Genomic DNA, 20,831 nt, shown 5'->3' with positions numbered 1-20,831 from the left:
CACCTTTGCAGTATGTGAACCGGGTCCTGCCCATCAGACCTCAGATTCATGTGATTCTGACAGGGATCATTTTCTGGTTTCCCCTCCTTTATAAGGCTCATGCTCTCTCCCACCCCCTCGCCTCCCCGCCTCACAGTCCTCTCCACGCATCTGTTTGATGTCTCACTTGAAGCATCTCCAGTCAGGGTTGTACAGATGGTTTTCACAGCTGGTTTCTTTGGAAGTTCAGCTGTGATTCCCTGGATAGTTATACCAATTCCCTGCTGAATCCTTGTTCTTCCCTTAGAAAGAAATCAAAACCCATAGTTTTAACCTGAAGATGTCCGTTAGTATCTGTGATAAAGGTGTGCAAATTAAGTGTTCTCTGGTGAAGCTGTGAGGCCTGGAAGGAGCCCATTGCGTGGGTGGCTTTCCCCCTGCAGTGGTGATCTGAGCTGGCTGTCAAGGGGCTGAGGACTGGACGTAGTGTGCCAGGCTGCAGGGACACCCCAGCACCTTGCAAAGAAATGCACAGCCTTCCCTGCAAAAGGTCTTTTCCAATTATTGTTTTTGAAGTCATTTGGCTAATCATCTTCCCTTATTATAGACTAGACCATGTGCAATAAATAAAAAATTTGAATGAAGCAATAAGAAGTTTCAGATAATTTCACAAACTATAGATTATTTGAACTGAGGATATCAGAAGTCACTAAGCCCTCTGGCACCCAGGTAATGGATGGATATACATACCTAGTGTTTGCTTCCAAACCTGATGAGCATGTAAACAGTTGCTTATTCCATTTGTTGCCTACTCTGTTATAACTAAATAATATTGATAATAAGTTGGGCTTCGGTGGGGTAGGTCTTCAACACACAGAATGGTTGTCACTTTTCTTTTTTTTTTTTTTTTACAAGAAGGATTGCCAAAATGTGGTACTATTCACATTTCAGAAATAAGAATGCTCCCAGTTACCATTTCTCTCTTCTTTTCTTCCTTCAAGGGAAACTCAGGTGTCCCATGCCTTACTCAGTAACAGTGCTGGCAGCACAGTCGGACAAATCACATGTATAATCCTGACTCTTTATCCTGTTTTCGATTAGCATCTATGGGTCTTGCAGATATGATGTCTCCCGGTGAATCCAAACTGCCCGTGCCTCTCAAAGCAGATGTCAAAGAAGAAGGCACTCCACAGCCCGAGAGCAAGTTGAAGGTACTTCCTCCCCTGCACGCGGTGTGGGCACTGCCTGGCCAAAGCTGCCATGCTGCTACTCTTCCCTGGTGCTGGCTACCCTTTTTGTTCTCTTGGTCTCTTCTCTCCTGCATGCCTTCATTTTGTGCAACATGTTCTAGTCTTTTCTTTCCCCACCCCCTCCATGGTGTGGATCTGAAAGTTACTAGTTCTTATGGCATTAACTCATATGTTGGGGGAGGGGGTGGGGACAAGACCCACCTGAGAAATGCTTTGGGGGTGGGGAGAAGTGAGGGATCTTGCCTGGTTTTGATCCTTGCAGCCATTTTCTCTGCCTTCAGTATGTAGCTTCCTGTTTTGGCCGCCCAGCAACAACAACATACTTAATATTTTGCTTTCCTGCCTTATTTGATAAATAAGGTGAACAGCTTTTTTTTTCCTTTCTTTCATAAGGGGTAACCCATGCTTAGCATTCCATGTAAGCTTGAAGTAAGCATGGTGGCTTTGTGGACTTATCTAGCATCCAGCAAACTTACCAAATCATACTAATTAAGAATGTTGTTTTAATACCTTATATATGTGTTTGTGTGTGTGTTTGTACATGTCTTTATATATGTGTGTGTATATATATATATATATATATATATATATATATATATATATATATATATAAATTAGTCTGTTAAACTGGATGTGCTTTTTGTTATTTTAAATAAAGTTTGCCCTACCTTTGTTATTTTTTTTTATTCCTCTACCACAGGATAGCTACAGCTCTCAGGGTATTTCTCAGCCCCCAACCCCCGGCAACCTGCCAGTCCCTTCCCCAATGTCCCCCAGCTCTGCTAGCATCTCCTCCTTTCATGGAAATGAGAGCGATAGCATTAGCAGCCCAGGCTGGCCAAAGATTCCATCAAGCCCTGTAAGTGGCTCTGGTTGTTTGTTATTTTTAATTTTGGGGGGTTTTTGGATAATTAATTAATTCTATGTTAATGCTTGCTTGTTGGTTTGTTTTATAAGACTTTTTCTTTATTATTGATCTGTGAAAAGGTTTTCTTTATAAATGATTGCATTGGTAATAAAATGAGTACTGTTTATGTGCATTGTAAAAGTTGGTTTCTTGTAACAGCTGTTTGGTGAAGTGCCCCCGCACAAAACGTGCTGGGTCTGAACTCAGGGGGCATTCTCCAAACAAGCTGTTTCTCCATTTACATGGGAACTGATGACAGCTATGGACTAAGTGATACATTTGGCCCAGCTAAGTCTGTCCTGGGCTGTTCCATCTGAAATATTTCAAAACTGCCTACCTAAATAAATAAATATACAACCTGGGTATGGTGTGGCATAACATCAGCCTTGCTTCATTTTCAAATCATATGTCTGAATTAACAAACTTTCAGAAATGTTAGTGCATGTGAATTTTTAGATTAATAATGTGTACCTATATTGCAATCAGTTGAGGTTGAAAAATGGTGTTCTGCACAAGACTGCTGATAATCTTGAAATATGTGTGTTTTCCATATGATATATAAATAACAAATGGTATTGTGTGTTATCAGGGACTTCTTTTAGCCTTCATGTCCTTAGAGTTGGGCCTACTAAAGAAATTAATTCTGTGTCATTAAAAAAAAGAGAGAGAGTAATGTGCTGTATTAACCTTTGTTTTACATTCATATAGGGAATCAAAAGATCTTTTTGAAAAATCTTTAACATGTTATTAGTTGCCAAGAAGGCTTAATTAACAGGCCAATTTTAAGGCAACTAATTGAAGAGCACAGCCCAGGAAAAGTGAGTCAGAGGGAAGACCATTCTGGCTATGAGGGATCTGGCAATCTAGTCAAAACCCAGAATGAGTCTGCTATTGATTATCCGCTCACTGGGTTAAATAGATAGAGCTTGATGGGTTGAAGAGCTGGTCTTTCTAGTAAATGTTTGTGAAATTCACACCGAGCTCTGGTACAACCAGTGTTTTCCTTTTTCAGAGGAAGAAAGGACACTTTGTTTTTGCCTTCCCTGGAGATGTGTTTCCATTGCAACCTGAGATGAGACATGCAATGCTTCCAGGATGTGTGAAGCAGGGCTGAAGAACAGGGAGAGTTGACTCCTTAGTTTTGGTGTCTCTATGTTATTTGCTTTGAGTCTCAGAAGGCAGCAACATTGTGTGGGTTTTTTTCCCCATAATCCACCCTGGTTATTTTTTCTTCCTCCCTCCCTCCCTCCCTCTCTCTCCCCCTTTCTTTCTTTCTTCCTTCTTTCCTCTCTTTATATAGGAAACGGCATTTTGGATCAGTAATGCTTTTAAATGAAAAGGTAAAATTCAAATAATGTTCCAAACACACTCGCACATTGACTCAGAGGAAAAATTTCAGAGGTAGAAAATAATAACCTTTAAAACTTCAGACAATAATTAAGAATAATAATTTACTAAAAGCAGACTGCAAAGCTGGGTTTGTGGCTCAGTGGCAGACCACTGCCTAGCAAATGTGTGGCCCTGGGTTCCATCCTCAGCACCACATAGAAATAAATAAATAAAAGGTATTGTTTCCATCTACAACTAAAAAAAAAGACACTACAAACAGACCTTGCTAATCTCAGAATTACAAATAATGACTGAGGGTGGGTACTGGCTTCTAGCTTACTGTTCAGATTGTCTCCATCCAGCAAGTCTGTAGGAAGAGCTCATCAAAATCCCACTTTCTACTTAAATGTAAGAAAATCAAATAATCCTTGACCCCATTTTCTGTTTCTAATACAATTACACTTGAAATTGTATATTAACATTTACTAAATATTTCTACATTCTTTAGTCTTCTAAATTGTTTTATGTTTAAAATTTTACAAGCAAACTTTTGGCTCTGGTGCTAGAGAAGCTGTTTCTAAAGTGAAAGTTGTCATACTCTTGCTCTATATTGTGCAATAACCACTTTTTTTAATGAGTTGGTAATTCAGGAAGGGGGACCAAAGTAGGGCATCATGAAGGACCACATGTCATTTTCACTATCCAGTCACTGCAAATATATGCAATTCAGGAATATTTAACTGCTCTGTCTGAGGTACCACTTCAATTTGTGCTTGCAATTGTTCTTAATAATGTCCCTAATAAAGCCCATCTAACAGCAGGACTAAAAGAGGCAAAATAATAAGCCTGCTGTTGCTTTGACAGTGTACTGTGGACCAACATTGTTTTGTTACAAAACATTCTAAAATAAAAATAAGCATTTGTCCACACACATGCACATATACATATCACCAAACATATGGTAAAGACTGTGAAAATGTAAATCTGCCTAAAAGGCTTGAGGGAAATGTACTTTTAGGCTTAATTAAAGTATATGCAATGAAAACATTTGTGCCACCATAAGAATGTCTTGCTGTAGTTTTTTTAACAATTTACATTCCTTTCTTTGCCTCCACAACAGTTTCAGAACAGTAGGATGCAATTTTTACAGCACCCAAGCAGCATTAGATGGTCCTTGGTGACCTGGAAAAGTTACCTGGTCTTTCTGAAGGGCCATCGCTTGTCCATTGCTGGGGGCATGGTGAGGGGAGCCTATGGTAAAGACCTTTATCTAGAGGTTTCCTTGTAGTCTATTAATTTTTTTATTTTGGTTTTCTTCAGTCCTAGGGAAGGAACCCAGGGCCTTATTCATGGTAGGCAAGTTCTCTACCACTGAGCTGCATCCTTAGCCCATGGCTAACGCCTACAGTCAAGAAGAGGTGTGTTGAGCCTGGTCAGTGGAGAGAGTGATGACACATGTGCTCTTTATCTACTGAGCCTTGTTTCTCCTCCTGTCCTTTTTCTATATTCAGACACCCAGATCCTAGCTCTGGTAATAATTTGGCTAGTGAGCAGGCCTTTCAGCCTGCAGTCTTGCTGATTGCATTCACATTCACTTCACACCTTTCTCACTGAAATCCTGTGGACAGGCTGTTTGAATAGGTTCTTGGTTCTTATTTGAATGCTGCCAGACTTTTCACACTTTTTCCTTCCATTGGAACCTTCATACACAAATGTCTATAAGGACCATCAATGTTATGGCCACTGTGCTAAGTGCTGTGGATTCAACCTAAAGTCTAGTCAAGAGTGCAGTCAGACCAACAAGCACACGCCAAACAGTTTTACCAACTGTGTAATGAAGGACTGCATAGAAAACATGAAGTGCTGGCAGATTGAAATAGTCCCCCAGGATTGTTGTCACACAGACGGAGGCCCGACTGTGAGGTGCAGTGTCCTTTGCTATGGTGCCATAAAAGTACTTTGGGGGAAGATCTTAATATTAAAAATAAACCTTTTATCTTTACACATTTTTCTAATTTTAGGAGAACAAATTGAGATAGCACAAGTTAACAAAGAAAGGTGACAAGAGTTAAAATACATATATGCAAACTAGGCAGCTAATCGTACCTCAGGCCTGCTCCAAGTTATAGGCATCACTGCCTTCAGATAGCAGGAGCAACCTGTCTACACCCCAGTCATGATTAGCCACTCCCCAGTCTCAGTTTAGAGAGGACCAATGGCAGGTGGAGGGACTGGGGTTGTGCTCCAGGGGTAGAGCCCTTGCCTAGCACATGCGAGATACTGAGTTCAATCCTCAGCACCACTTAAATATAAATAAGTAAATAAAATAGAGGTATTATATCCAACTACAACTAAAAAAAATTTTTTTTAAATTAAATAGGTGCCAAATGGATCTTAAATTTAGGGTAAGGATAAAATTGGTCATTTTAAATTGAAATGATTGCTTTTATTTCTCATATCTTTAATCTCAAACTTTACCTCTCAGTTTTTCACAAGTGACATGAAAGAAGGAAGACGTTTTTTAATTTAACTGATTACAGGAGGTAATACTTTCTTCCTCATTTTCTTATTATTTCAAAACTTCATTTTTGGAAAACACAGGACTTATTTTTTCTAGTGTGTCTAGTACTCAGTACTAGCATGTACCTGGCAGCAGCATCCTGCTGATAACACCCATGTCCTGCAGTGCAATCTGAGAGTCCAGTGTGAGCCGTGTAGACACTTTTGTCTTCCACCTCCAATAATCCTGGGGTACAATAGCACAGAAGGAAGGACATATGTGTACATAACCTGGATGCATGTGGGCATACAATATATGGATGGATATGGATGTATGTTTTAAGTTTTTACCTAAAATAATTTCTTGCCACGAGTGGTGGCATATGCCTATAATCCCAGCAGTTTGGGAGAATGAGGCAGGAGGATTGCAAATTCAAGTCTAGCTTCAGCAACTTAGCGAGACCCTATTTCGAAAATTTTAATAAAGGACTGCAGATTGGCTCAGTGGTAGTGAGCCAACAGGTTAAATTTCTAGTACCACAAAGTAGCAATGATCATGGTAATTTCTAAGTGAGTTGAAGTTTTAACATCAACAGCAAAGTCAGTTCTCAAAAGCTCACACTATTTTTTATCCTACCATTCTACATTTTAATCTACATCAACTGCGTCACCCATAATTATATATTTTATGTAAAGATTTTATGCCTCAGTAATTCTAAAGGTGAAGGCTTAATACTGCAGCCAGATGGCTTTCGACAGTGGCATGGCAGATGGGAGCTGCCACTCTAGAGGCTCTGAGGGTTCCGTTCTCAGGCATTCTTTTTCAGCGCCTGACTTATTACTAAGGGTCATGTCAAGAAATAAGGTGTAACAGCCAAGCACAGTGTCAGTCATGTTATTGACCACCCCCCCACACCAAATTTCAGCTATATATTTTAAACCATGTTAATGCTAAAAAAAATTAAAAGAAAAAAAACAGGACTGTTTCAAATAGTGACTATATTGCCAGTGACAGCCTAGTAAATACTCAGGAAAAAATGAAATAAATTATTTGTTCCAGGGAAATCTTTTTTTTTCTTTTAATTTTTTTAGTTGTAGATGGACACAATACCCTTCTTTTATTTATTTATTTTTATGTGGTTCTGAGGAGCCTCACACATGCCAGGCCCTCCCTCTACCACTGAGCCACAGCCCCGGCCCCCAGGGAAATCATTATTGAAAACTTAGCAGTGGTTTTACACAATACCCTAGCATTACAGATATTATAAATACATACACATTATTACAAGGATAGAGACAAAAGATAGGAAGGAATGTAATAGGGCTGCATAGAACTGAAAGAGCCACCTGGCCAGATCCACGATCCAGAGGGAAGGTGAACATTTTTACAGAAGTGCTGAGGGTGAGGCCCACGTGTGGCTGGAGCAGGAGTTGAGAGCTATTAAAAGAAGAACATGAGAGCCCCTTCACCTGAGAGCAGCTCGGGCAGTGTTGAGTGGGGAGAGCCAGGAAGAGCTGATCCCTGGCCCGGCACATGCGCCAGCTCAGGGCCAGACTTTGTGTTTCTCAGCAAGTGCCGCTGTCACTCCTCTGGGTGATTCAGGGTTTTCATGAGACACACACTAGCCATTCTTTTATTATTATTATTTCTTAATTTTTTTTTAGTTGTAGATGGACAGAATACCTTTATTTATTTTTATGTGGTGCTGAGGATCGAACCCAGTGCCTCAAAGACACCAGGTGAGGACTCTGCCACTGAGCCACAGCCCTGGCCCCACACTAGCCATTCTTGGTGTGACAAGGAAAAGTAGGAATAGATTTAGTATGGGGGCTCTGCAATATGACAGGTAAGATTTTTAATTCACTGTGATCCTTCTCTGAGCTAGAACCTTTTCTTTTAAAAAATGCAATGACACTTCATTGAAATGTTGCCTTCTGGGATTCAATGCTTATTAGTTAAAGCAGGTTTCTGTTTATTTTGGTTTAGTTTTTTAAGTGTCTAAAAGGGAAAGTTTGGCCCCTTTTATTTAAAGTCAAAGTAAAATCTTAACTAGGAGAATGTGTAGTCTGTGCCTGAACTAGTAGCCTTCATTCCTGACTGTCATGTGATAGCAATAGTTTTTACTCTCGTCTCTTCTTGTTGGTGGGCTCACAACTGTTTCCTCACCTTCTTCCCTCCACCTCCCTGCCCGTCTCCACATGCTGTCTCTGGCACTAGAAGTCCAGTTCATGCACCACCACTGGGGAGAAGATCACAAAGGTCTACAAGCTGGGGAACGAGCCAGAGAGGAAACTGTGGGTAGACCGGTATCTGACGTTCATGGAAGAGAGGGGCTCCCCGGTCTCCAGTCTGCCTGCAGTGTGCAAGAAGCCCCTGGACCTGTTCCGGCTCTATGTCTGTGTCAAAGAGATTGGAGGTTTGACCCAGGTAAGAATGAGTAAATGAATTAGAAGTCATTACAAGCAGAATCTTACAGAACCTTTCATTGAATATGTGAACTCAGGGGGTTTTTTGTTTGTTTTTCTTTTTTGGGGTACCAGGAATTGAATTCAGAGGCACTCCACCACTAGCCACATCCCCAGCACTATTTTGTATTTTATTTAGAGACAGGGTCTCACTGTCTCACTACATGCTTCACATGTAGCTTTTGCTGAGGCTGGCGTTGAACTCATCATTCTCCTGCCTCAGTCTATCAAGCCACTGCGATTACAGGAGTGCACCACCACACCTGTTTGGAATCAGGTTTTTCTCTCACAAAGGAAATGCTAAACCTGTTGGAAGGTCACATTCTGGTTGGGGAAAGGGGTGGCTCTACCACAATCCAGTGTGACCTCAGTAGCTCTAGAATTCTCTGGAATCTGCCATGAGTTCATATAAACACTTTAGAAATTTTTTGTGAATGGCTGAATTACTTATCTGGATCAGATATAAATCACATTCACTGTTTCCCTCTGTCCAGAGCAACTTATCACAGAAATTAAGTCATCCTGGTAAAGCCACGTCCATGACCTCTGGACAGTGAGGAGGCTGCTGTGTGGTTTGTAGTAGAGCTGGGCTAGAGTGGAACAGGGGAGGTGGCCTGGGTACAGAGCTCCAGGAGGTGCTCATGGTCCTGGTGAGCTACTGCCTAACTCTCAAAATAAGTGTCCCCTAAATCTTATGACCTGGGCACCTACTTTGCTCACCCCAGCCCTACCATTTTTTCAGTAAGGAGCCTAGTTGGTTGGATGTATCCTGTCATAGAAACATGTGAGGGTACTAAATCATGAGCTAGTGTCACACTGTGGCCTTTGTCTTTCTATATGCCCAGGAGGTGGAGGGTCAACAGACCCAAAGCCTAGATGAGGAGGCCATGTGTCAAGACTGTAATCCCAGCAGCTCAGCTAAGGCAAAAGGATCACAGGCCCAATTTAGGAAAACCCTGTCTCAAAATTAAAAATAAAAAAAAAACTGGGGAAGTAGCTTAGTGGTAGAATGCTTACCTAGCACAGGTAAGGCCCTGGGTTCAATACCTAGTACAGGGGATGGGGTAGAATAGATGAAGAAACTCTAATAACAGGATAAAGTACAATAATATAGTGGCCCAGGGACATTCCCACAGTAGGTAGGAGAGCCAGATCTATCTGACTCCAAAACATGACTTTTTGATCCCCCAATAGTTCTCCACCCCAGCTGTGTATGAAAATCTCCTGGGTCCCACCCAGGAGACAGCCTCCAATTCTGGTGACCAAGGTGACCAGATCACTATCCAAGGGCAAGTCTTCATTCATAAGTGTCACTGAGGGCCTGCTGTGTCTCATGCTACCACTTTGGGGGACACAGAGGGGACTTTTGTTCTTGGCCTTCCCACTGGACACCCAACTAAGGCCTATGACAGAAACAATTAAAGCTTTTTTCAAGACTCTGCATCCTCGGATATGAGTTAAGTGACACAGACCCATGTGAGTGATGGTCATCAGAGAGAGTGATCCAGATACCTCTTCCCACCACCTTCTCCCACTCCCCACGTTCCTACACCTAGACTTTTTCCAACAGAGACTTCAGAATCACCAAGATCATCAAACTGGTATCATGTAGCAGTTGTTGGGCTACCTTATTGTGACTCTCTCAGCAGTGCATACCCAGATTGGATCTGCAGACATGAATCTTTGCTAGCTTACTAATGAGAGGGTTACTCACATGTAGCTGGGGACAGCTGCACCCGTGCACCGACCAGCTCAAACTCACCCGCTCAGGCTGCCCCAAACAGCATGCTGACTGGTTTTGAGGCAGCCACAGGCCTGCTGTTTGCAGTCTTGTGTTAAGTGGCAGAAGAGGCTTTTCCCTTAGCATTCCACAGTTGGTTTATTCTGCATCATTTAGTACTAGATGCATGGACATAAAGAGCCCTGTAAGAAAGATGGACTCGAGAAATTCAACATTTCATGAAAAGCTGCTGTCTCCTTGACCCTTCAGCGCTACTTAGCACAGCAGACACCAAAGGCACATCCTGCCCCAAGTCATTTGTAGATCTCCACGTTTCACTGTGTGTCTGACCTTTCATAACCTGCTCCCAGGAGGGAATGAGGTGAAATAGTGCCCTGAATCTTTATGTTGCACCTCAGGACCTCCTTATCATCTTGCTCTGTCTGCCCCTGCACTTGTCCCCGTCCCTTCTGCAGTGGAGATGTCTCCAGCCTGAGTGGGCTCATCCTGTGCAGTACTTACAAATGTTGGTCCCCACCCAGCCTCTGAGCTGGGGGCAAAGTGCTCAGCCAGGGAGCCACGGCACCATGATGTGTTTTTAAGTTTGGGGCATTTGGTGACAAGGACTCACTGCCTTTGCACAGGTGCTGCTTCTGCCCACATCACAAGAATCCTCCAGTGAGAGGGCAGTGGACAGATGGACATGGCCAGACTTACAGTCTCAGTTTGGGAACTACTGGCTGTTGGAGAAAAGCACACTTAAATTGAAAAACTGCTATTACTTTTAAAGCCATTGTTTGATGCCCTTTTTGCTTAATTGGCCATGGGGTGGGATGGGTGTAAGCAGGAGTACCCTTCACTGGAGGACCCTGTGCGAGGCCTCAGGAGCTGGAGCCAGTAGAAGGCCTCCGTGAGCGTGCCTTTATGTCGCTATCAGCAGGTTGCTTAATGGCTTCATAACTCTGAATGCTGTCTGCACTGTGAGTGGGAGTAATGAGCATTAGTTAAAAGAGGCAAAGAAAAAAAGTCAACCAAGACATTAAGTGCTTTTTTTGTCTCCTGGCTTTAAACAAGCCACTTTGCTGCAAACCAATGATCCTGCTGTTTCTTCTCTTTTTCTTTTTCTGCTAGGTTAATAAAAACAAGAAGTGGCGTGAGCTGGCAACCAACCTAAATGTTGGTACTTCAAGCAGTGCAGCGAGCTCCCTGAAAAAGCAGTATATCCAGTACCTGTTTGCTTTCGAGTGCAAGATTGAGCGAGGGGAGGAGCCCCCACCTGAAGTCTTCAGCACCGGGGACACGAAGAAGCAGCCCAAACTCCAGCCGCCATCTCCTGGTAGGTGGCAGCGCTACAGCTGGCAGAGGAAAGCCCAGGGTGCTAGAGGCCAGAACTGGAGGCTGCACAGCTGTGGGGACAGGGAGAGAGGAGAGGAGGGGCGTTCCAGACCTTTGAGAGGAAGTGGTGTCTCCTTTTGTTTTATTGTTTAATTGTACCCACTGGCAGTGCTTAGGAAAGTGAGCGTAAGATTTGGGGTGTTGTCCTCTGTGGTCGGCACCTGAAAGGCCTCACTCTTTTGCTTTTACCTAATTTAGTCAAAATGGATTTGCAATTCTGAGATATATATCTTTATTTCTTATACAAGAATTTTTAAATTTGCCACATAACTGCATAAAAAAAACATCACATTCACCTGTTCCAAAATTTAGCCCTGCTGCACCATGTCACCTGTAGGTATAACAGCTGGCTAGTGCCAACCCTTCCTCTTCCCAGGGTTCAGGTTTGTTTATTAGCAAAATGAAATTCATACTTGGTTTCTGATGTCCCCTACCCAGCAGGTTCTCACTTTGCAGGAATCCCGTGAACCACCATTAAGATCCGTCTATCCCTACTTCTGAAAGGGGTTGAGTGGTGAGCTTAGACGGAGTCCAGAGTCAGGACCCTGCATGCGTGTGGCTCTCCAGGCAGACAGGATGCCTGTGCCTGCCTCTCCAGCCCCTGGGAGAGTCTGCCCTTCTTTGCAGCTCTCCCACTGGCCTTCATTCTCCCACTTAGGATTCAGATTTGAAGTTACCAAGTCTCTTACTCTGATAGTAAATGCAGTACTTGAGGCAGGAAGAAGCTGGCAGCATGCTCTGCTCTAGGTGACCTTCCCACCTGAGAAAATCCCACCAATTCTGTTTTTGGCCACTCGTCATTACAGAGGACATTTCCAAGCCCAGTGACTTTCAGCAGTGACTTTACTGTGCTGTTCCCTGTCCCTACACAGGAGACAGAGGCTACACACACTGCTGGTGTAAGCACAGCCTACTCTGAGCAAAGCTGTTGCTCTGTTCTGGTTGTATACAGTGGGCCAAGAGCTTTCAGCATGCTCATCACTTTGCCTTCGTATCAATCCTGGCTCTTGATGCTGTTAGATACCCCTGAGAAAGCAAAGGCAGGAAGAAGCTAAGTTCCTCATAGCCATGCAGCAGGGCCACAGGAGGTCAGATTTGGGGTGTTTGACTCTAGCTCATTCACTGAACCCACCAAATGCCTCAGCTTGTATGACAATGTCTTTGTAGCAGATAAATGGTTGATACCTAGAAGGCAGAGAAGGGAGTTTTCCCTTTTGATGATTGCCTCCAGCTCCTGTCTGGATGGCAAAGCTGGTATCTAAGGTTGCCAGTCAAGCCGTCTCACGTAAACACTTTTCAGCCTGGAGTACACTTGTAGAAAATACACCTAGATTTAGACCTGTAGGTTCCAAGTATAAGGAGGAATCCTCCTCTTTGACCCCACCCTTAAAAATCTTGAGCCTTTGTCACTTAGGGTGTTTCTGAAAAACTGGGAAATCTAATTTTTTAAATTGCATGTTACATTGAGTTCACAGAATGAAAGAAGCTTGCCACAAACAGCTCTGAAACTATTTTTCCAAAATAAAAACTCAGTGGGGTGCAGGGAACAAAGTGGTGATGTCTGCAAAGATCCAAGGGAAGGAGCACGTCCCTGAACAGTCTGTGCTTGTGTGGGGATTGCTCTCCCAGCATGCCTCAGCCAAGCACTGAAGCCTCACCACAGTCCAGATCCTCCAGAAAGTGGAGGCCTGTTCTAACCGCTGGCTCTTTCCTTCCCCTTTTCTAAAACTGCTGCCTTTAGGATGGCATTACATTTGAGCTAAACAAAAGAGGTTAGATTGTGCATGCACCCTTTGGATCAGATGGAGCTGGGGTCCTGCCTGTGACACAGGAGGCAGTGAAAACAGAGCTTCCTGGCCTTGATTGTGAATTCAGTGGCCAGCTAGGAGAGCACTGTGCTGAGTTCTGTGGACCCCACAAAGACTGGCCAGAGGGTAGTGAGCAGTGGTGTCCTCACATCCGAAGTCAGACCTTGCATCAGTTGTCCATGCACCTGTCTGGTGGCCTGTCTGGGCCTAATTCCACCACAAAGGAGAGTATCTCTGAAACATTTGTATTGCCAAAGAAGGAAATTAAAAATCTTCCTAACTATTCCCCATGTCAGTATCTCATAAAAGATTATTCCATAATCTTTCATCTAATTTTCAGCAAAAAAGTGTTCTTTGAAGTCATTAAGAACACAATTATAGGCCTGGGGTTGTGGCTCAGTGGTAGAGCATTTTTCTAGCATGCATGAGGCACTGGGTTAGATTCTCAGCACCCCATAAAAATAAATAAAATAAAAATCCATCAAATATTTTAATATATTTTTTAAAAATACTTTTAAAAAACCCCACAATTATAGAAGGATGCAGTAGCGGCCCCTGTAATCTTAGAGGTTCAGGAAACTGAGGCAGGAGGATCACAAGTTCACAACCAGCCTCAACAACTTGGCAAGCCCTAAGCAACTCAGAGAGACCCTATCTCTAAATAAAATATAAAAAAGGGCTGGGGATGTGGTTCAGTGGGTAAGCCGCATTTGGTTCAGTGCCCAGTACCAAAAAAAGAAGAACATGATTCCAGTTTATTCCTATCAGCACATTCAGGTAAACTAAACTAAATGGTTCCCAAGAAACATTCTAGATTTTTGTCCAAATGCTCTCTGAACCAAATGAAAAAGCTAAATCACAGCCGTATGCCTGTAATCCCAGCGTCTGGGGAGGCTGAGACAGGAGGATCACAAATTCAGAGCCAGCCTCAGCAGTTTAGCAAGGCCTTAAGCAAATCAAAGAGATCCTGCCTCTAAATAGAAACATATAAAAGGGCTGGGGATGTGGCTCAATGGTGGAGTGACCCTGGGTTTAATCCCCAGTACCAAGAAAAAGAAATGAAAAGAAAAAGCTAAATCACTTGGCTGTATCTTAAGAGCATTGCACTGGTACAGCTTTGATTTGATGTGGCTTCTGTGTCTCAAGATATCTGTATAGTCGGTCACTGGAGGCATGACCTCTTCACCTCTGGGGATACATTGCATAGGCACACCAGACACCCAGGTGTGCCCACAGGAACCTGGACAAGGCCTTGAACTGTGGTCTGCATCTCTAAAGGCACCCAGGGGTCTCCATTACTGAACCTATAGAGTATCGCAGAGCAGTTCCAGACATCAGCCAGGCACAATGAACCACCAACCAGGTGGCCCCAGCAGGCCAGAGGGTGGAGGGAGCTGAAGGGCTTTATGGAGAACCAGGCACAGAAGCTGTACATTCAATTAGTAAGGCTCTAACCAAAAACCCATCCATCTTTGCTGGCAGGTGGCTGACTGAATATCTATTATTAGTTGACAGGTGATGTCACAAAACCTGTCACGGATCCAACTAGGGAATCCTCAGTGGAAGATAAATGAGAAAGGGGCTGTGGTATAAACAAAGGTGCCCTCTGGTTGACCTCCAGTCACCAGACCTGGGACACATCAGCTGCTGTTCTCCTCACCCTCCTCCCCACGTCCCTCCCATCAGAACTAGGTTCAGTGCTGTGTAAATTATCTTCCCAGCTAGGAGCCTGGCTGTTCTGTGTGAAGCTGTGAATGTACTTAACCTTCAGTAACCTTTCCATTGTTTACTTTAGAGTATACATTTGTAGCTTCTGGCAAAAGGTAGTGACGTCCTAGAGAGCTAGACCTGCCTGCTCCTAAAGGCTGCTTTTTTTCCCCCTTGAAAGGAAAGGGGAAAACCCTGGCAAGAGAGAATTTTTCCTTTCTTTTTCTTTCTTATTTTATTAGCTGTAAATGTGAGTACTTGTACATAAGGGCCATTCTGTAATCACAGCCTGTGCGCCTGGTTTCAGGAAGGCTGTGGGGAGCCTGCTTGCTTTAAGGAGCAGGCGGTTTCTCATCTGAAGCCCTGGGGGCGGCTGGTCTGCAGGACTGCCCTCGTTTGTTTGTTTATTTATTTATTTATTTATTTATTTATTTATTTATTTATTCTATTTCTTTTTTTTTACTGTTGGTTGTTCAAAACATTACATAGTTCTTGATAGATCATATTTCACACTTTGATTCAAGTGGGTTATGAACTCCCATTTTTACCCCGTATACAGATTGCAGAATCACATCAGTTACACTTCCATTGATTTACATATTGCCATACTAGTGTCTGTTGTATTCTGCTGCCTTTCCTATCCTTACTATCCCCCCTCCCCTCCCCTCCCCTCCCCTCTTCTCTCTCTACCCCCTCTACTGCAGTTCATGTCTCCCCCTTGTAAAGGGAAAAATAATGCCCTTGTATATTTATAAGACTGCCTTACCCCTTTTACTATTATGACCTACCTGCTCAATATGCATATCCCGGTTTTGCCAAAATTTTATTTGTAAGCAGTCATTAATTTTTTTCCTCAAAATGCCTGTGTTAGGGGCTGGGGTTGTAACTTAGCGGTCGAGCGTGCACCTAGTGTGTGTGAGGCCCTGGGTTCGAGCCTCAGCACCACATAAAAATAAATAAAATTAATCCCTGTGTTAGTAGAGATAGTCCAAAAAAAAAAAAAATAGAGATAGTCTTCCCTCATGTCCGAGAAATCTCGAGTCTCTGTGTGCCAGGCGTGCAGGGTGGATGGCACATAGAGCACAACCTGTGACCAGTCCAACCAAGGGCCAGGCAGGTCTGTAATCCGGCCAGAAGGTCTGTGCTTAGAGAGAGTCTTTCTAACAAGAAATCATCTACTCGATCCCATTTCTGCCTCCTTCACAGTGTGCCCTGTAATCTGGGTACTTGTTTCACCTCCGTTTTCTCGGCAGGGACATGTGAATAATGCTAATCATAGTGAGCCCTGAGTATTTCATTGGAAAGGAAGCAGAAACAGTAACAGCAAATGTTCTCCTTTCCAGTCAGCTCCACCCTGCCTGCCCTCGGTTCCAGTTGTGAACGCCCTGATTGTGGACTCCGAGAGGGCAGGGCTGTTGCCTGCCTGTCAGTTTGCTACACTCTGTACCCAGGTGTAGAAAAGATCGGAGTTCAGTAGGCACCTCACCCGTACCCAGTCAATATGTGGAACCAATGTCTGCCGAACATCCAGCATGTTAAGGAGCATGATGCCCGATAAAGCTGGAGCCTTTAAAGTAAAATCTCAGAACTTCAGCAGCAACATTAAAGAACTCCAAACCAGAATAACTTGTGTTTTTTCATGATGAATCTGATTTTATAATTCTAAAAACAACTGAGTTGTTAAGGGCTGTGCTTAGACACCCAGGTGTTGAGAGGGTGTTAAAATAACAGAAGGCTCATTGATACTTTGTATCATTTCTTATTTCTTTTCCTGTTAAAAAATTTCTCATTCCCCAACACTCTCAACTGTTTTCTAATTTGTTTTTTTTTAAAAAAAACAGCACAATAGTGTGCCAATTGTTGTACTAAAAATTTTATCCTGTTTTCCTTTATTTACATTTAGACTAGATAGATAGCACTGGAAAAAACATTGCTCTGCCTAAAGCCTTCTTTTTATTATTTTCTTGGGATAAATGCTTAGGAAAGCAATTACCCAGTCAAAAGATATAAATGTTTTATGACTCAAAAATGAAGTATATGCCCACATATTTTACTCAAAAATAATCTTATCAAGGATCAGTATAATTTTCACCATAAACAATGTGAAGCAAATAATTTTACTGACTGCTTTCAGTGGATATTTGTACTGTTTCTTTTTATTGTCCTTTTTTATTGGTACATTATAACTATACATAATAGGGGATTTGTTGTTACATATCCATACATGGACATTATTGATACTATTTCAATCAATGTGCATTATTTTAAATTGTTTCTTTTATGTACATAAAAAGCAAAAACCAGCCACTTGGCAACCTTTGCTTTCTTTCTCCATTTTCCCTTGCCCACCGCCAGCTAACTCAGGATCTTTGCAAGGCCCACAGATCCCCCAGTCAACTGGCAGCAATTCCATGGCAGAGGTTCCAGGCGACCTGAAGCCACCCACCCCAGCCTCCACTCCTCATGGACAGATGACCCCAATGCAAGGTGGAAGGTATGTTCAGAGAACTATGACCCATTCAGAATCAGATTTATCTTTTGATTTTTCAGGAGCAAATTTCACCAAATGAAGAAATAGTATTTCTAGTGAGTTTTTATTTTATTTTTTTTTTTCTAGTGAGTTTTTAGATGTTGATTATTATTAGCTTTTTTCATGTAATTTATTTTGGATGGTTTTGCATTGGTAAATTTCAAGATTGGTTTATTAACTCCTACTATTATCATTAAGCTTTCACTTTTTGTTTCCTTTCCACTTTTTTATTGGTACATTATTGTTGTACATAATAGTGGGATTTGTTGTTACATATTTATACATGTACACAATGGCAACATGATTTGGCCAGTATCACTCCCCAGCACTTCACTCTTCCCTGCATACCTCCCATCCCAGTCTCTCTCCTTTACTGATTTCCCTTTAATTTACATGAGATCCCCTCCAACTTTCTTTTCCTTTTTCCTCTCTAGCTTCTACACATTAGAAAAAAATTTCACCCTTGGCCTTCTAAGTTTGGTTTATTTCACCAGTGGTCTCTAGTTCCATCCATTTTCCTGCAGATGACATAATTTCATTTTTCTTTGTGGTTGAATAAAACTCCATTGTGTACATATACCACATTTTACATATACCACATTTTCCCTATCTATTCATCCATTGATGGACACCTAGTCTGGTTCCATAGTTCAGCTATAAACATGGGTATGCATATATCACTGTAGTAAGATGACTTGCACCAACTTGTGAAAGTGTTTCTTTTTCACTACATCCTTGCCAGCATTTATTATTATTTGTATTTTTGATGGCTGCCATTCTGACTGATGTGAGATGAAATCTCAGTGTAGTTTTGATTTGCATTTACCTGTGCCTGATTTTAGCTTTCATTGTTTGCATCTCTTCAGAAGCAGTACAATCAGTGTGCACGACCCTTTCTCCGACGTGAGTGATTCATCATTCCCAAAACGGAACTCAATGACTCCAAACGCCCCATACCAGCAGGGCATGAGCATGCCAGACATGATGGGAAGAATGCCCTATGAACCCAACAAGGACCCCTTTGGTGGAATGAGAAAAGGTACATGCAGAGGGGCCTCTGCCCATAAGCAGGCCTAAGGACACTCTTCGCACTGCTATTCCATTGCCAACTTACCTGTCCATTCAGAACAGGTAGAAGCGCGTGCTCTCTGGGTTTGGCAGCCCCCAACTTTCCCACCCTTCTGTTTGTGGGAAACATGTTAAGCATCTTAGTGCCTTATTTTCCTCATCTAGAAATTGGGAAAGTAATAGGACCTGCCTCAGAGGCGTCATGAGGATTAATTGAGTTCCCGTTCATAAGCCTGTAGAGGAATAAGGGGCGCCTGGTAAGCAAGCACGATCAGTACTACCTAGCAGCAGTGGTGCTGTTCTGTTAGTCTGACCCAGGCACAGTGCTAGGTTCTAGGTAGGATAAATCATGCATGCCCTACCCTCAAGGAACTGACACTCCTAAGAGGGGGGAGATTAGGCCTCAAATGGCTTATAAGATTATGATTGGTAGAAGAAAGGGGAAAAAAAAGAAAGGATAGCAAGAGATTGGGGCAATGAAAGGGAGGGAAAGCTACTGAGATTGTGTGGTTCTGAGGGCTCTGAGATGTCAGATATCTGAGGACAAGGAAGGAGCCCCCTCAGGACATTGCTGGGCATATTTGTAGAGGTGGCAGCTGCCTGGGGCGTAGTGAATGTGGGCAGGTTGAGGCATCCAGGTCAGACAGGGACAGGCCCTCCACCTTCATGGCAGATGGAAAGATTTAGTTCTTTGACATGTAAGGGGTGTTCAATGGGGAAGTGACATGACTAGATTTTTTTGGTAAAAGTAAATTATACATAAATAACTGACCATCTCATGGTGCATGTATTGAGAAAAGTGAGTGGAGTCAGAAGTCTGTTGGGAGGGTGGGGTTGAGAGTCAAAGGCTGGTGGCTGGAGGCACTGGTAGAGGAACAGGACAGTGAGAGAAATCCAGCATCACTGTGACTGTGTCCAGGTGGTGAAGAATGGGTGGTGGGTGCAGGGTGTGACTTTGGAATTCTGAGCACAGGGACAGTCTGTAGCTATGGGACTGAGAGTCAGAGAGCGGGAGGGTTGGGCGAACCCCTGGAGGAGTCCAGGAGTGCTGGGCGGGTTTCTCCCAGGCTGCGTCCACATAAAGTCCTGGCTCTCCCCCAGCATGTCAGCCCCAAGCAGAAAACCTGGAAGTTTGCTTTTTGTCATCCTTCCAAATACAGCTGGGTCCTGTGAAATTGAGACATGATGCAAACATGAGTGAAAAACATTTCAGAAATAGTGAATGATATTTTTATGGAAGCACTTAACTCTGGGATCCCTTAATAAGGAAATCTGTGCTGTTATATTGTCTAAATAGAGAGAAACATAAACCTTGAAGCTTTATGTTTATGGTTTTCACAAGTATTATGGAAACTGCGCTGAATAAGGATAGGGCTGTAAAAAAAATCTATTTCCTGTGGATTTCCATTTAACTGTTTTAATTTGGGATTAAAGTACAAATTTTTTTAGTATTGAACTAGTGAAAGGAAAAATGAAGAATCCCCAAAATTTAAATATTGGGTATATACCATTAAACAACTGAGATTTATGATATTTCAGAAAACATAAAGCAAAGATAATTTCTACTTTTTCCTTTCAAAGGTTTCAGGGCTACTTATTCCAAGTAAACATTTTGCAGACCATACAATAATCTGTAGGCTCAGAAATTCAAAAGCTTGGTGCATGTTAAAGGTAGATATGTTTCATAGTGATACAAAAGGCTAGATATAACATTTTGTCAGTGTTTTTGTGTCCGTATCCCATTTTTAGACTCTGAAAATATGAGAACAATATGGGGAAAAATTAGTATTGCCAGCAGCTGCGGAGACTGAAGCAAGAGGATTGCAAATTTGAAGCCAGCCTTAGCAAATTACCAAAGCCCTCAGCAAATTATTCAGACCCTATCTCAGAATTTTAAAAAGTACTAAGGATGGAAAGTGTACCTGGGTTCAATCCCTAGTATCAAAATAATAATAGTAGTAGGAGTGATAGTAGGAGTGACAGTTAATAGTACTCAATAGTATTCAAAATCTGGCCTCAAAATCTACTGTGGACCATTTCACTCTCCTATCTATCTGCTGTTAGCTAAAGTAGTATTTGTCTTGTTCCTTATACCTATAGCTTTTCATGCTTTAAAAATGAATTTGGGGGTTGGGGTAGTGATTTGGGGGTTACCTTGCCAGGCACTAGGTAG

General features: G+C 42.6%; 1 pseudogene; it reads left to right on the top strand.

The window, feature by feature from the left end:
- LOC143641213 (AT-rich interactive domain-containing protein 1B-like) overlaps window positions 1-20,831 on the top strand; it is a 40,194-nt pseudogene that overhangs the window by 7,298 nt on the left and 12,065 nt on the right.

This window comes from Callospermophilus lateralis, unplaced genomic scaffold (genome assembly GCF_048772815.1).
Source record: "Callospermophilus lateralis isolate mCalLat2 unplaced genomic scaffold, mCalLat2.hap1 Scaffold_91, whole genome shotgun sequence".
Lineage (NCBI taxonomy): Eukaryota > Metazoa > Chordata > Mammalia > Rodentia > Sciuridae > Callospermophilus > Callospermophilus lateralis.
Note: the sequence above shows the minus strand (reverse complement) of the source record. Positions and strands in the feature narration are given on the sequence as shown.